At 42.0% G+C, this 14897-nt stretch overlaps 1 long non-coding RNA gene across 1 annotated transcript; it reads right to left on the minus strand.

Annotated features, from left to right (window-relative positions):
• Nucleotides 1–4531: 4531 nt before the first annotated feature.
• Nucleotides 4532–12505, minus strand: LOC120716461. The gene is made up of 4 exons (XR_005691913.1): nucleotides 12494–12505; nucleotides 8378–8387; nucleotides 6893–6899; nucleotides 4532–6003 (listed from the first exon to the last, which is right to left on the minus strand). It is a non-coding gene; the product is annotated as an uncharacterized LOC120716461 (long non-coding RNA).
• Between the last annotated feature and the right edge of the window lie 2392 nt (nucleotides 12506–14897).

The raw sequence follows: 14897 nt of genomic DNA on the forward strand, positions 1-14897 counted from the left end.
GTGATCGTGTGTGAGAGGAGAAGGACTGTAAAGGAGTTTGGTGTTAAAAGCTCTGTATGAATGTGGGAGACTTTGAAGGGCTTTAAAAAGGCCAATAAAATAAAAGGCAGCAAAACTGCTGAGTGTGAAAGTCACCAGACTTATCAGACCTCTGTGATTAAGACCTGTAAGAACACCTATTGTACTTGTTGGCATTATATCAAACACACACGTATATTAAGCCTTTGTTTGAACTCTGGTTGAATTGTTACTTTCAGACTGTGAAACATCACAGAGGCTGCAGCTGCAGATCTTTTATTCACCTGGAAATTTACTTTAAATGTTAGATGGAAAATGTGTTGCTCAGTTTAACCAAAGTAAGAACAAGAATCCATAAACCTTCATAAAGACAAACATCTCCCAGAACATTGAGCTGCTGAAGTGTCACTGAAGGGAAAAACTATTTGTCCTCCTCCATCCAGCAATACCTGAAACACCTGAGTGGAAGCTCCTCCCTACACTGTGTTTGAAGCAAAGCACAAAGGAGACACCTGCTGGAGCAGCTGGAGTCCTACAGACACTCAGCCTCTTCACTACACAACACCTCCTACAACATCCACTCTTTCCACTCTGACTGCTGTGTTTGTGGAAACACTCCAACACACACCGCTTCACACACCAACATAGAAATGTGTGAAAAGAGCTGAGCTGATATTAAACATGAGGATTTATTCAAACATACAGAGTCAGGAACAACATCTAGACACACATTACCTCTCAGCAGCAGAAGAACATCCTTTAAAGTCATCACCAATACCTTCGACACGTTGCCTCTTTAAGGAAACACAGCTGGGTTTCAGGGTCCAGGCTCTGGATAGTTTCAGGTTATTGTTCCAGCTGAGCCTGGTACGCCCCACAGCTCTGGGCTTTTAAAACAACACACACAGACAGGATGAGTGTGAATAATGATGGAGCCAGTGATGTGAGGTGCTGAGCTGTGACATGGAGAAGAGTCATGGACCAGTTAGAGATGGTCATCTCACCTCTGAGCTTTGGTCTGGCTCTCATGTTCCCCCACACAGAGTGCTTTTAGAGGGAGGACTCCCTCCTCTCTGTCCTCACACTGATCCATGCTGCTCAATTCACATCAGCTCACACACACTTTCTACCTTCCCCTGCAGAGGAAACACAAATCATTCATGTGCACATCAACTGAGAGCTGCAGAGGTCGTGTCTGATGTGTTGGACTAACATCCATCTGAGACGCAGCTTTCATCAGTTCACTACAAAAAGTGTCACAGAGCCCAGTTCAGCCTCCAAATCCTCCATTACTGTAGTCCTACAAAGCAGCAGGTCAAACATGGCCTGCAGAGAGCAGCTTTATGTCAGTAACCATGTGCCAGGACCGAGCTGACTGCTTACAGAGTTCATACTCTAACTGCTAGCTGCTCTGCTAGCTAAGCTAACTCAGTTAACAGTGACTCTGACAGCAGTTACTGGTGGAACAGACGGCCCCGAGCTCAGGACACATTCAGTGTGTTTAGTCTGAGTCCTGGACTCTGATTCAATGGATTCAATCCAGCTCAGAGTTCATGTGTTCATCAGAATAAAATACATGTACTAATATAACAGAAGTAATGCTCTGAATGCAGGACTGTAATGGAGGATAAATAAGGTTTTTTACAGCCTGAAAGAAACATTCAGTTCATATATTTGTAGACAGTGGAAGCAGTTTTTTAATACTGCAGCTGTTTGCTTCACCTGTGTGTGTGGTGAGCCACACCTCATGTGCTGCTTTAGAAATATGTGGTCTGACTGCTCAGACTGAGTCTAGGAGGAAAGTTCACACGCTGGAGAAAGTTTTGTTCCTAACTTTGTCAGAGTTCGGCTCCAAAGACAAAGAAGACGGAGCTCAACAGTCTGTAGATGGTCCTCAGTGTGTGTGTGAAGCCAAGAAAGCACACAGGAGTGTGTTTATGTCAGCAAATCAGTGTGTGTGAAGAGTCTGAGGGAGTGTGTGAATGAGACTCAACACTGAAAACCAACAGTCCAAGAAAGCGTCTGGATTCTTTAAGTTTAACTTAAAGAAATCCCAGACGCTTTTCTTTTTGTCTTCATAATGTCTCCATAATGCTGCAATGTTATCTGCCCCAGAAACACTGTGCAGAAGCTCTGATGGTGACACAGAAAAGTCACAGTGGAGATACTTCTGTCCACCTTTGATTAGACCATTATAAAAAGGAAAACAAAGTTTGAACACAGTCATGTTTCCAGTTCACCTGACTTACCATTTATTCCATGGACACTCACTCTAACCTGAAGCACAGCTACAACCCAACATTGTTGAGGCCTCATCTCCTCCTTTCCTGACTGTAGAGGTTAAATATGCAACAACCGACAAATAAAAGAATTTGGTTCATTTCAAAGAAATTCACACGGTGACCAAGTAAAGTAACCGTAGTAAAGGAGACAACATCCCGTGATGGTGGATTATTTGAAAGATTTGCTTTAGTCACGTCACCAAATGCAGTTGAACCACCCGTGGATCCATGTTTGACCATTCTACCACTCTGAGCTCTGCTTTTTTAATCTTTTTATTATTATCATCATTCATTTATTCATTCTTTGGAGGGGGGCTATTTCCTAATGCCGCCCTAATAAGCTGATGTTCAAGGGGAAATATAACAGAAACTCTTTCAGTGTTATTCATTAATAAATTAACAGATAAACTGTGAAGAAGAAAAAACTGAGATTTAAAGGAGAGAGTGAGAAAACTTGATCATCCATCCTCATAATACATGTTTATCAGTATCTGCTGTGACCATACTGCAGTAATAACTACAAGTCTACATTTCTGTGACTGTTGATCAATCACAGCAGGAATCTGAGCTCATCTCTGCACACAGAGCAGCTTCAGCTCTGGGATAAACTGCTCGCTTCACATCCTTCTCAGCTCACAGACACTCATCCTGATATTTTCCTTTAACATTTGATGGTATAATTCATCTGAGTTTACACTTTATCTGCATGAATACAGAAAAACAGACCCAAACACCAGAAACCATCAGTTTCACCATGTAGAATATATTGTTGTTTCCTTTTAATTCAGAGAAAAACTCTGATTTTGATTTTCTCTGTTCTCTTTGCTGCTGATTCTCTATCTCATCTTCGCTCTCAAACATTTAAAAAGCAGCGAGTCTGCAGCTGAGGGAACACAACTCAAACTGTCGGAACAGGTTTGATTGTATCTTGCGTTTATTAATTTGGTGATTCATCAATGTAACTGTCAGGGTCCTGGGTCTCCTGACCCAGCGTTTTAGTTCTTTGTGGGTTTTGTATTATTGTACTTGATGTGAGTTTCTATGGTTTCTAGTTTCAATCCCTTGCCCTTCATGTTTCTCTATGCCCCCTCTGTTCTGTGTAAGTCTGTGTCTGCATGTTTGAGTTCCCCTCTGTGTCTCTCGGTTCTTAGAGTCCTCTGCCTTATGGTTTATGTCTGTGTTTCTTAGTTGCTGTCTCCACTGTGTTAAGTTCGCGTCTCTGTGTGATCCTTCCTGTTTTACTTTGAAGGTCCGTGACTTATGTGAATGTGTCCTGCTTTGCTTGTCTCGTCAGTTCTCATTCCCCCAGCTGTGCTCTCCTTCTGTGTCTCATTCTCCTCGTTACTTCCCAGTGTATTTAGACCCTGTGTTTCTCTGTGTCAGTGTTGCGTCGTACCCTCAACTAGCTGTGTGTGTTTTGCCTCCGTGTTACCAGTGTTTTGGCTCCAGTTCCAGTTCCAGTTCCAGCTCCAGCTCCAGCTCCAGCTCAGTATTTCTGCTTCAGTGTTTTAGTCCACCAGCGTTTTTGTTTGTCTTTTGGTGAGTTTAGTTAGTAAGAGGTTTTCCAGCAATAAAGCTGCGCTTTAAGTTGAACTTCTGTGTCTGAGTCCTGCATTTTGGATCCACCACTCCTGCTTGCCCGCCTGCCACACAGCCAACCATGACAGTATAACTGTCATAATCTGCTGCTGAGTCTCTTACGCTGATGAAAATGCAGAAAACACAGATCACGAACACCAGTTCAACCAATCACATTCATTCCACTTTGATCTGTGACAAACTGATGCATTCATCTCTGTTAAAGTGTTGCGTTAGACTGCTATATATTTTTGTGTTCTTTATGCTGTAGATTTTCATGTCTCTGGAATAGTTGCAGCAATAAGGATGATTTTCTGTAAAATCATATTGACTATGAGCCGTGAGTTATTCGTAGATGAGCGTTAGATTAGTTTGATGGGTTAACTCAGAGCTGAAGATATGGTGGACATGCTGACCTCGCTCCGTGGTGTACAGGGCCGTTTACCCTCATGATTAATATTCACAATAAAAAAATGAGGCGAACATCATGAAGTCTGTGTGTGTTTCATAGTGTCGAACCACCTTTGTACAGTTAAACCTAACAGTTACTACATGACGGAAACACCAACGTTATTTCTTTTATGCGTTTATCAGGTCACGCTGATTATTGAACAAAAACCCAAACATCAGCTGTTAGTCGAATCTTTTTGCTCTCTCTCCTCCTTAAACATGTTTTTAATGTTAGTTATAATTCAGAATTGGCGACTGGAACACGTATGACACATACGAACATCAGGAAATAAGACCTCAGTAAATGAAGTCAGTGTACAGCGGGGGTTATGGCAGCTGTGTACCGGGACATGCGCTTTGTCGGTGGTAATAACAGCTCAATTGCTTGCGAGCCGAGCGTGTCTGTCCCACGCTTTGCCGTGAGCAGGGTTCATATGCCTTTTTCAGGGTCAAATTCAAGGACTTTTTAAGCACTTTCAAGGTCCCTTTTCAAGCTTTTCCAGCACATCAGCCCCCCCGCCAAAAAAAAAAAAGAATGCATGTTTCAATTCGCATTACCTCAGTAAGACCATGTGAAAATGAAAACAAATCATCCTACGTGAACTTAAATACCTTTGTTCAACTTTTGCTAAGAAATAGAAAAACGCACCACACAAAAATACAGTGGAACCCCGACTTACGAATGCCCCATTTCACGAAAAATTCAGGCACTGAATGGCAATATTTCTGCCCGTGTTATGGCAAAATGCCCGAGTAACGAAAGCTTCGATTGGCTGAGCCTACAACGCCCACAATGCCTTCCGAATCATGTGACAACCCCTTGGTTTCCGCACTTGCGCTTCGCTGTTCCACTTGAACGACGAATTGTTGTTCTAGTTAGCAATTAGCCTATAGTCTATCGTTCAGCATCGCCTCACTTAAAACGCGCAACTCAATTACGAAAGACCCTCGGGAATGAATTCATTTTGTAAGTCGGGGTTCCACTGTACTGTACTACCTTATATACATAGTGTATAAACTCTAAATGCCCATTTCACTTAAAAATTAAGATGTGAAAATGTGAACAAAAAAAGAAAGAAAGAAGTCTGATAATCAGATATTGATGCTTCTTTCCTGTGTGACAAGAATTTGGAGACAGATATTTGTTTTTGTTTTTTTAAGTTAATTCCCAATAAAACTGTTTTATTGCTAACTACATTGCTGTCTGTATTATTGCTGAAGTCCTAAAGGATCACCTTTAAAGTGTTTGTGCTAATAACATGTACAGTCAGACAGGCATGGAGAACAGCACTGACTGGGAGGCTTTGAACAGATCAAATAGTTCAGTTCAACATATAAGACTTTAAGAATGCACAAGCATCTACTTGAAATCTATTGAATTTGTCATCTGTGATATTATTTTGTACAATTCCAATGTATTTTGTTCATCTCCCTTAAATAAACAGGCAGTCTTAAAGTATGAAATATTCATATACAAACACATATAAATGTGTGAACTGTCTCAGTGGCTGATTGTGCCCCACAGGCCTCAGTGTGAGCTTGAAGACATTTATAATGTTTAAGTAGTTTAATGTGCAGGTGCTGACGATAAACACATTTTGAATGAAAGCCGGGGAACTTTGGTAGCACAGAAACAAGTGGCTATTCTTTGTGACCATATGGATCACTCATATTACTGTTATTTCAAATACTCCAGAAAGCTGGTGTCCAGGGTGTAATTGGCCGTTTTTGACTACTTTTGATGTGGCCTCTGTATTTCACATTTAAAAACTGTTTATCTTGCCAATCTGTTATTTTCTCATTTTGACAAACTGTATCAGCACAATTTATCTAAATTCAGACAAAATTTAAAATACAAGTAGAAAGTGATATTTTTGACTGTAAAATGGTAAATGGCCTGCATTTGTATAGTGCTTTTCTGGTCCATAGGACCCCAAAGCGCTTTACACTACATTCAGTCATTCACCCATGCAGACAAACATTCACACACTGGCGACAGCAAGCTACATTGTAGCCACAGCTGCCCTGGGGCGCACTGACAGAGGCGAGGCTGCCGGACACAGGCGCCACCGGGCCCTCTGACCACCACCAGTAGGCAAACACGGGGTTAGTATCTTGCCCAAGGATATTTGGCATGCAGCCAGGATGCAGCCTGGGATCAAACCACCGACCTTCTGATTAGTGGCTGACCTGCTCTGCCACCTGAGCTACAGCCACCCATAAAACGTAAAAACCACAAGCATGTTTAACAAATCATTTTCATAACTTGAAATGCAAACAGAAATTGTACATTTTTTAAAATACACAAACGTTTTGCAGACAACAAAGTTATATTTACCTAAAAATGCAGCCAAGGCTCAGACGCTTTTTATGTAACCATTTCAAACTATTTACAGAACAATCAGGCGCAAGGCAGCCCAGGCGGGGAAATTTTGCTTTTACATTTTGCGACGCGTTTTATTTCTCTATCTGATAAGAAAACTATTCAATCAGATAGTTTGTGGTGAGCAATAATAAACAATGGATAATCCATATACAAACAAATTCAAGCTTTTCTCCTCAACGGAGAGCCTCCCCCGATTGAACAACAACGTGTCAACAACATGCTGAGCTGTGACTCTTCTTCCCTCTAAAGTCCTGGTGTTAACACTCACCCTGCATCAGCTTCACCTATTTTTAAATTGTTTTTACTTTTCGAACCGACGGATCATTTGAAGCCAACCATCCAAAAACTGCTTCAGCTGTGTTTGATGTTTATGCTACAGCCTGTTTACCAATCTAATCAATATCAGATATCAGAGCAACAGAAACCTCGGTGATCAGGATGCTGGGACTGAGAACAGGAAGTGGCTCAAACGTCACAGTTTCATAACGTCACCCTGAACTCCACTCACGGAGTTTCTGTCGCCATTGTAGTTTTAAAAGTCCCGTGATAAAGGCGGGTCTTTCTGTGAATCCGCACGCTCATTGGCTAATAGCTCGAGATTGACACATCGTTATCCAATGAGCGTGCGGGAACTTCCGACATAAAGTTGTTTCCTTTGAAAAACCAAAGTCTGATTATTTTTGCCTCCACTGACGGAGCCTGTTGTTTCCGCCACAGAGACACAGTTATGTCAGAGCGGTGTTAACACTCACCCTGCCTCAGCACAGCTCTCACTCTCCTCCTGCTCTCTCACACTAAACGGAGGCTCAGCTAAACTCACTTCCTCTCTACTTACAGGAAACCAGCGCTCAGAGGAGCCGACCGGCCTCACATTTCACCCACAGACACGAACAGCGTGGAATTATTTTATGTCATAAGAAGAAACATATTCATGTTAACACTCACCTGCCTCAGCTCCACCTTCCTCCTCCTGCTGCTCTGAACGGAGGCTCAATACTTTCACTTTCACTGCTGCTCCCTAAACACAGAGGATGCTGGGACTTGTAGTGTTTTCCTTCTGATGCGGTCTTCCTCTTTGTGTTTGTGTTCAAGTTATTTCGATCAGGTAAACATCAACAGAACACGAAGCCACACAGAGTTTGTATGTCGAGGTGGGTAGGAGGGTTTGGGGAGGGGTCAGAGGGAAGAGGTCTCTCAGTCTGTATATTTCTACACTAACTTCCTGTTTTTCAGTCTGGCTGAGCACTTAGTTTATGAGTCAAAAGTGGCCTTGCTTTACAAACCTTCATTATTAAAGTACATAAAACAATATAATTAGAAAATAAGCACTAAGAATATATTAATTACATGACAGTTCTCCCGCTTTTTGTGTTTCCTATGAAACACGACATAATTCCTGATTTATCCCATTAAGTTTACCTGCATGTTAAAAGGCTAAAATATAACAAAAGAGATTATGCTAAACAAAATGAAACCTTTCAATTGCCCAACCCTATCTGTCCCCTCAACGGGTTGTATGTTTTCAATGTTTCATTATTATTCCGTCATAATTACTTCTATCCACAACAAATAAATCAAGTTCTAAGACAGCACCTGTGAAATGTGAAATGTCCTAAATCTACTTCCTACACCCCCTTTTTTTACCCAGAATCCCAGTTTAAACCCACTTCTGACTTCCCTCAGTGCTCACTGTAAACTCCAAACAGATACAATCAGCTTTTTCTGGTAAAAGGCCCTAGATTATTTTGTCAATCTTTGGAAACATCCTCTATAGAGTTAACCCGTTTCATCTTCAAAACTTAGTCCTGGTTTCTTTGCCCCCTTTAACGTGTAGAGCATATACGGCCTGAATACTGTGTTTGGGCAATTTACATAACATAGAAATCCTGCAACTATTCCTAAAGTCCCTCTCATTACTCTTCATTACTTTTATGGTCACATTTAACCTGTGTCTAACGAGCTTTTAATCTCCTAAACAACACATTTTCTGGAACTATGGTTCTCTGTGCTCTGTGCTTCTTTTCGGGTTCCCCTTTCTCTGGTTGGTTCCGTTCGGTCTCGGGCTTCCAGGATTCTTGCCACCCCTGTAGTCGCTGTGGTCCTGAAATCTTCTCCTGTAAAGGATAGAAAACAAAACGCCTCTCTCTGCTACACCTCAATAATCTACTGTGTGCATCTATTGTTCCCTTAATTATTCAAAGTTGGTTCACAATATCATGTTCTGGGCTCTGTCCTTTATATTAACTTTACTTAATCTTTACTTAATCTTAATTTACTTGATCTCAATGTTCTTTATGTGTGTGAGCAACACTTTTAATTTTATTAAACACACCCAGGGTCAGATATACACCATCACCATATCAGCATAAAAACAGACAGAGACGTTCCTCTTTCTGTCACATTCTTCCATACATGGCAATTTGTTTCACCTTCCAGATGATTCCTGGGGACTTACAATTTCTTGACTCTTCTTCTGTCACTTGTTACTAGGCAGCTCAAATGCAGTTAGAAGCTAAATGAATTCCAGGCCCTCGGCCTGGCCTATGTTTAAATCATTTGTGTTTGTAAGCGTGTATGCGGTTTAACCTTCTGCTGCTCCAAGTCACGTACACAATAGATCATCGGGACATCGCGCCCAACGAAGCTTAAGACCTTGAATAGACTGAGCATCAACACTTTCATGAGCACAATATGCAATGTGTGTATACAATGATTATAGCTGCACCTTTAATAAAAGTTTTAGTCTAATGCCAGTAGCTTTAATAAACATTTTAATGCAGTGTTAATGATGAAGGCTATATTGTACCAGTAAAGTATTTTCTTTATTCCCACATTCCCTCTCTTGACCTTTCAAAAAGAAAGGTCACTACACTTCGTGTTGTGTCACTCCTCGGCCCATTCGGCCGCTTCTAAGTCCATCAATGGCATCATGGCCACCAGAACCACCGTTCCGGGGTCCACTGCCCTCGTTATTACCTTTTCCAGCAGTCCTGTGGCGCAAGGAATGAGACAACAACCGCAGGTGACCAGTATCGCTAAAAAGTGGCAGTAGAAAACATTGCAGACATGAAAACCCCTTCCATTTCCCAAACACTGAGGTCATTCAGCTGTCCAGCGGATTGTCAATTCCCGAGTGCTCATGCATGGTTTTAGACAGAGTTTTCAGCCCCTCCAGAGCTCGGGTTACTGAGCCATCTGGAGCAGTGTTGTTGGGGATAAAGGTACAACACACTGCTCCAAACATGGCACACACACCCCCCTTTCTCCACCAACAACATGTCTAGGGCCATTCGATTTTGCACTCCCATCAGTGAGGTCAGACCCAACTGTTCTGTAAACCCCTCCATGGCATCTCTGGTCAGGTTAGAGAGTCTCAGCACATTATAATGGACGTAGTTTATGCGATCAACATTCTTATTTGGAGTTATCCATATGAACATACTTTCAAATCCTGAAGCTAGTTGGTCCACTAGTTTATATGTAGCCGCTAAGGACTGGTGGACCTAAATCTTCACCACCACCTCGTCTGGTATACATACAAGTGAAAAAGGGGAGTGGGTGGGTCAGCAGCTCAGGGCACAGAAACTAAGCTGGCTTCCAACACCATTTATTTCCAGGATAAAAAAAAAACACAGGCCAGAGTCACAAATACAGATCAAATTCCCCGTTATACAATAAAAATAGTGTTGCAACCCGCTAAAAACCCTGCGGGCAGAAATAAACTATACACCATTAAAACAAGGCTAAAACATGTTTTCCATATTACTAAAATTACTCTCCCATAGTCCCATAATCCCACAGTCCAGCCACACATGGGCGAATGGTCCTTATATGAAAGAGACAGGAGAGGAACTTCTCTTCCAGTATGGTAAAACTCGTCAGCAACAGACCATGGAGGGGGCTCCTATCGCAGACCTGTCTCCTGACAGCGCGTCGCCGCACGGTCCCGCCCCACTCCACACCTGAACACGGCCTCCCTCGTCTCACCGTCAGATGCAGGCAGAGGGGCATCCCTGCCCTGTCGTGCATTGCAGCCATCGCCACCCACTGTTGCCGTTCCTGCCGTTAGGACTGGATCGCCGAACAACTTGCAGCGCCCCACAGTCAGGCAGCAGTTCGTTCCACACACGTGCGGGGTTGCACGCGTTCCTTTTTCGCCTCCTCACCCTTCGTGCGTCACTCCTCTCTCCTTTTGTCTCTGCGCTCACCATCCCCTTTAACAGGTCAACCTGGTGGCTGATAGGCCACCTTGGGGAACGCCCCCACCTCACAGGTGCCTACAATTATCTGTTTAGTCCACAGTGGGTTAAAGGAACATGGTACAACATTAACACAAATATAAATATGAGGATAAAACCATGCAGTATAAATATAAATAAACAAACATGCAATATAAATATCACAATAAAATCATGCAAATAAAATCAACACTATGTACCAATACACAGATTGATAAAACATAAAAACACAAATTTCCACTGTGTGACATATACTCATCTGGAACTCCCCTGGGCACTCCTATTGAGTCAGTCCAGGTAGGCGAGTTCATTCTAGGGTCATAAGCATGTATCCCCTGTGTCCCTCTCTTTGCCAAAATGTGTCTCTTACGTCTGGCCGCCAATGTGCGTGTGTTGCGTTGTCGTATGGCTTTTACTTTGTTCCCGATTAGCATGAGTGGAGCTCCAAGTCGCACCATTGCGCAAGTCCCTTCACTTCCCATATGGGCACGAACCAAAAGGGTGTTACGTCCACAATAATAATAGAGCCCACTTCTTGCCCATGGTCCAATTAAAGTGTTTGTTTGGCTTACATTGTTTGTGGTTCTCCCTGTGAGTGTGACAGAGCACCAACTTGGGTCAATCTCTCCCAACTTGTACTTTACCGTATCCGTTGAGAATTTAAAGCATGTGTAGTTGTTTCGTTTGGGCATGAATGGTCCTACTTGTGTTTGCTTGTGAATTAGGGGAAATGAGCTGGACAAGATAGTGCAGTTGCCAGTGCTCACCGCTTCTCTAGTCATCCGCAACATGCAGTCATAGCCCCACTTGTCCTCTGGATACAGTGGTGCGGGCTCCGTGAACAAACGTGGTCTAGCTGAAGCACAGGCAACACAATCAGATACATGTTGTTCTTTAGCATTTTGAGCCACCCAGTCCAGCCAGAGGTTACTGTCACTGAAGCCGGTGACATGCTCAATCAGGTCCTCAGTCCTAGTGTAATCCACCGTCAGGACTGGTCTCCCATTTGTTTCCTGCTCCTCTTAATGTAATGGTACATTTTATTTTACTTTATCAGACTTACCCGAAATATATATGCTTTCGTTACTTTGCTCCTGTCTCCCTCCAGTACCAGCTCTTTTAATGATTTACTGTTTAAAAGGGAAAAACCTTGGTCACTTGGACAAGTCTTTGTAATATTTTCCTCTATCAAACTTAATTGACTTCTACAGTGGCCTGCTTTTGTTAATAGTAACATGAGTAACATCCAACATTTTCTCCCCTTTAGCATTTGGTATTTCCCCCCACTACATAATGTACTACCATAATCTACATCCAGTCAATAAAACAGAATTTTCTCAAAGCAAACATCAGCAACCCAAAATCAGCAGCCCCAGAATTAAGACTTGCGCTCCTCCTGCTCATGGCAAAAGCAAAGCATCCCCTTTCTCTTGCCAGCGTGGTGAATTGTTTGTCAGCATTTATTCATCCTACTCTTGGTCCAGTCTTTATCTCAGTGTCCAGTCAGTCCAACCTTTAGTCCACATCGTCAGTCCAGTCACAGTCCAGTCACACGCATTCACACCAGATATTGCTGATAGTGGAGATTCCTGCGCAAATAATCAGATTCTCCACCCTCAGCAACGTGAGCTCATTCATTTGTTTTATTTTGTTTTGTTTTTTGTTTTTTAGGGAAAGAGTTCTTTATGCTCTTGGACTGGATTGACTCGCTGCAATCATTTTAGACAGGGACTTACAACCTGATCAGGTCCCCACAGGTCAGCTTTTCCTCAGCCAGTTGTAATCTGGAAAAGCCCCCCTTATATTTGTTCTCCCGAAACTTTCAGGCCTGCTTAGAACAAAACTGAGAAAAAGAAAGCTGATTATTAGCTCATCAGAGCACAAAACATCATCACCTGACAGGTTTTCTCCAAGTGCACTGTTACAATGTTAAAGGGCCCAGTTCTAACCATGTCCATGTTTAATAAAACTCCCTCTATTAAATAAGAAAACAACCCAAACCTAACCGACAGAATCAACCCATCACTAAAACAACAACCCCAAAAATCTTAATCACAGAAACGTTTTGCCTCAAGTTCTTCAGCGTCCTGACAGTCTGAGGTCAACTGACATAGTCTCACCTGCTCAATACACAGAAAATCTTGTTAAAAGCTGCACACTTTTGCAGACCATTGATATTCTCATTAAGCCCTTTCTAAAGACGTTATAACCATCTATCATCACTAAATTCTAAATTTCTTTTCCAAATCTGGACGACTGCACTTAGTCACAGACCTGAACACTTTATTTAATTATCCTGTCTGTTACCAAGCCTTTCTTCTCACACAGTCACAGTGTGTGTTTCAGTGCAAGCTTCACTCATCCAGTCAGACAGGAAACACAAGTTCTTCTTTTTCTTTTCCTGTCCCCAGTCATTCAACTCATTTGCATACTGAGTCATATCTCAAGAAGTTGCCGTGACAAGACAAATGCATATTTAAACATCACCACATTATTGAATTATTTTTATTTTCTTTCTACAGTAATCACTTGTTTTGATCAATCTGTACAGGAGCACTTCTAATTCACTATTCTAAAAACTACTTTAAGCTTTAATCACTTTTTCCTTTTCACAAGAATCACTCTACTGTCATGGAACGTCCCTGAGTTATTCCTCAACTTCAGGGTTTAAGTGTGTTACATTCACACTATTTTAACACTGATGAAAGATAACAAGCTGATTTTCATTGCATGTGTGTTATTAGTCAGGTTTAATCGATGTCTGTGCAGTGGAGCTGCAGATCCACCAGGGCATGTTCTCAAAGCTGCCTTTCCTACACATTTCTCTGCTATAACTGGATCATTTTTAACTACTTTGCTATGAGTCCAATGATCTTTGTATCACTTTTCATCACACTAAGTGACTTGGACAAATGATAAACAGACTCACATGCTGAAGATGCTGTCTAATCTTCATGAGCTCTCTTGTATTTGTAAGTGTTAGTAAGGTTAATACATTTTCTGCTTGTGTGTGTGATTTTGTGTATGTTTCTTTTTGCAGTGTTTCAGACTCCTTCACAATTTTCCCACTTAAGCAGTCAGTTTTCTTTTCCCCAGGTTTGCTAAACCCAAATTAGATTCCCACATTAAATAACAGCGTTCCTCTGTGTTCTCACCTACTGCTCTCACTCCTTTGTCCTCTCCCACTTCAACAGTCCAATAACAGGAAGTTCTCTTTCAGCTTTGTCCTGCATTCTCCACTGTCTCTCTTTAACCTGCCGTGTTATTGCTCTTTGGAGCTGCATTCCTCGTCTTCAGTTAGGAGTGAGAGCTCGCTTGTCAGGTTTAGTGACACATGACGCTGTAAACAATTCAGCCAGAAACTTGGCCTGAACGTTTCCAGTGATGTTAAACTATAACTTTCTTCCGACTGCTGCTTGTGGAAAATTGATCCAGGTCTGCTTTTCACCTAAAAGTGACAAAACTAAGACATTTTCATTATTATCATCACTGCTTAAACAACACACTTCTCTCTCTCCGGCCAGAAACACTAATTTATGTCATGTATTCACATTCATGAGTGTAAGCGTGTCTTTGTTGCGTGTATGTTGTGTATTCATATTAATATTGAGTGTAAGCGTGTCTTTGTTGCGTGTATGTTGTGTATTCATATTAATATTGAGTGTAAGCTGGTTTTCGTTGCCTCAATGTGTTTTTATAATCAGATTTAATTCATGTATCCACTACAGAAGGCCTAAATACCGTGGCTATACATTTATAGCCCATAATTCTTCGGGTTTCGACAGCTATATTCTTTTGGAATACCTCGTTAAACAGGGTATTGCTCCGGGTGTAACAATGAGAGGGAGTCGTGTCGTTCTAATGTATGACAAATCCTATGATCAGAGATGGATGGACTCATTTAGCTCTCTGCCCATGCGTTTGGCCAAAACACCTTCTGCCTTG

This window comes from Simochromis diagramma, unplaced genomic scaffold, assembly GCF_900408965.1.
Source record: "Simochromis diagramma unplaced genomic scaffold, fSimDia1.1 OVJJ01000469.1, whole genome shotgun sequence".
Lineage (NCBI taxonomy): Eukaryota > Metazoa > Chordata > Actinopteri > Cichliformes > Cichlidae > Simochromis > Simochromis diagramma.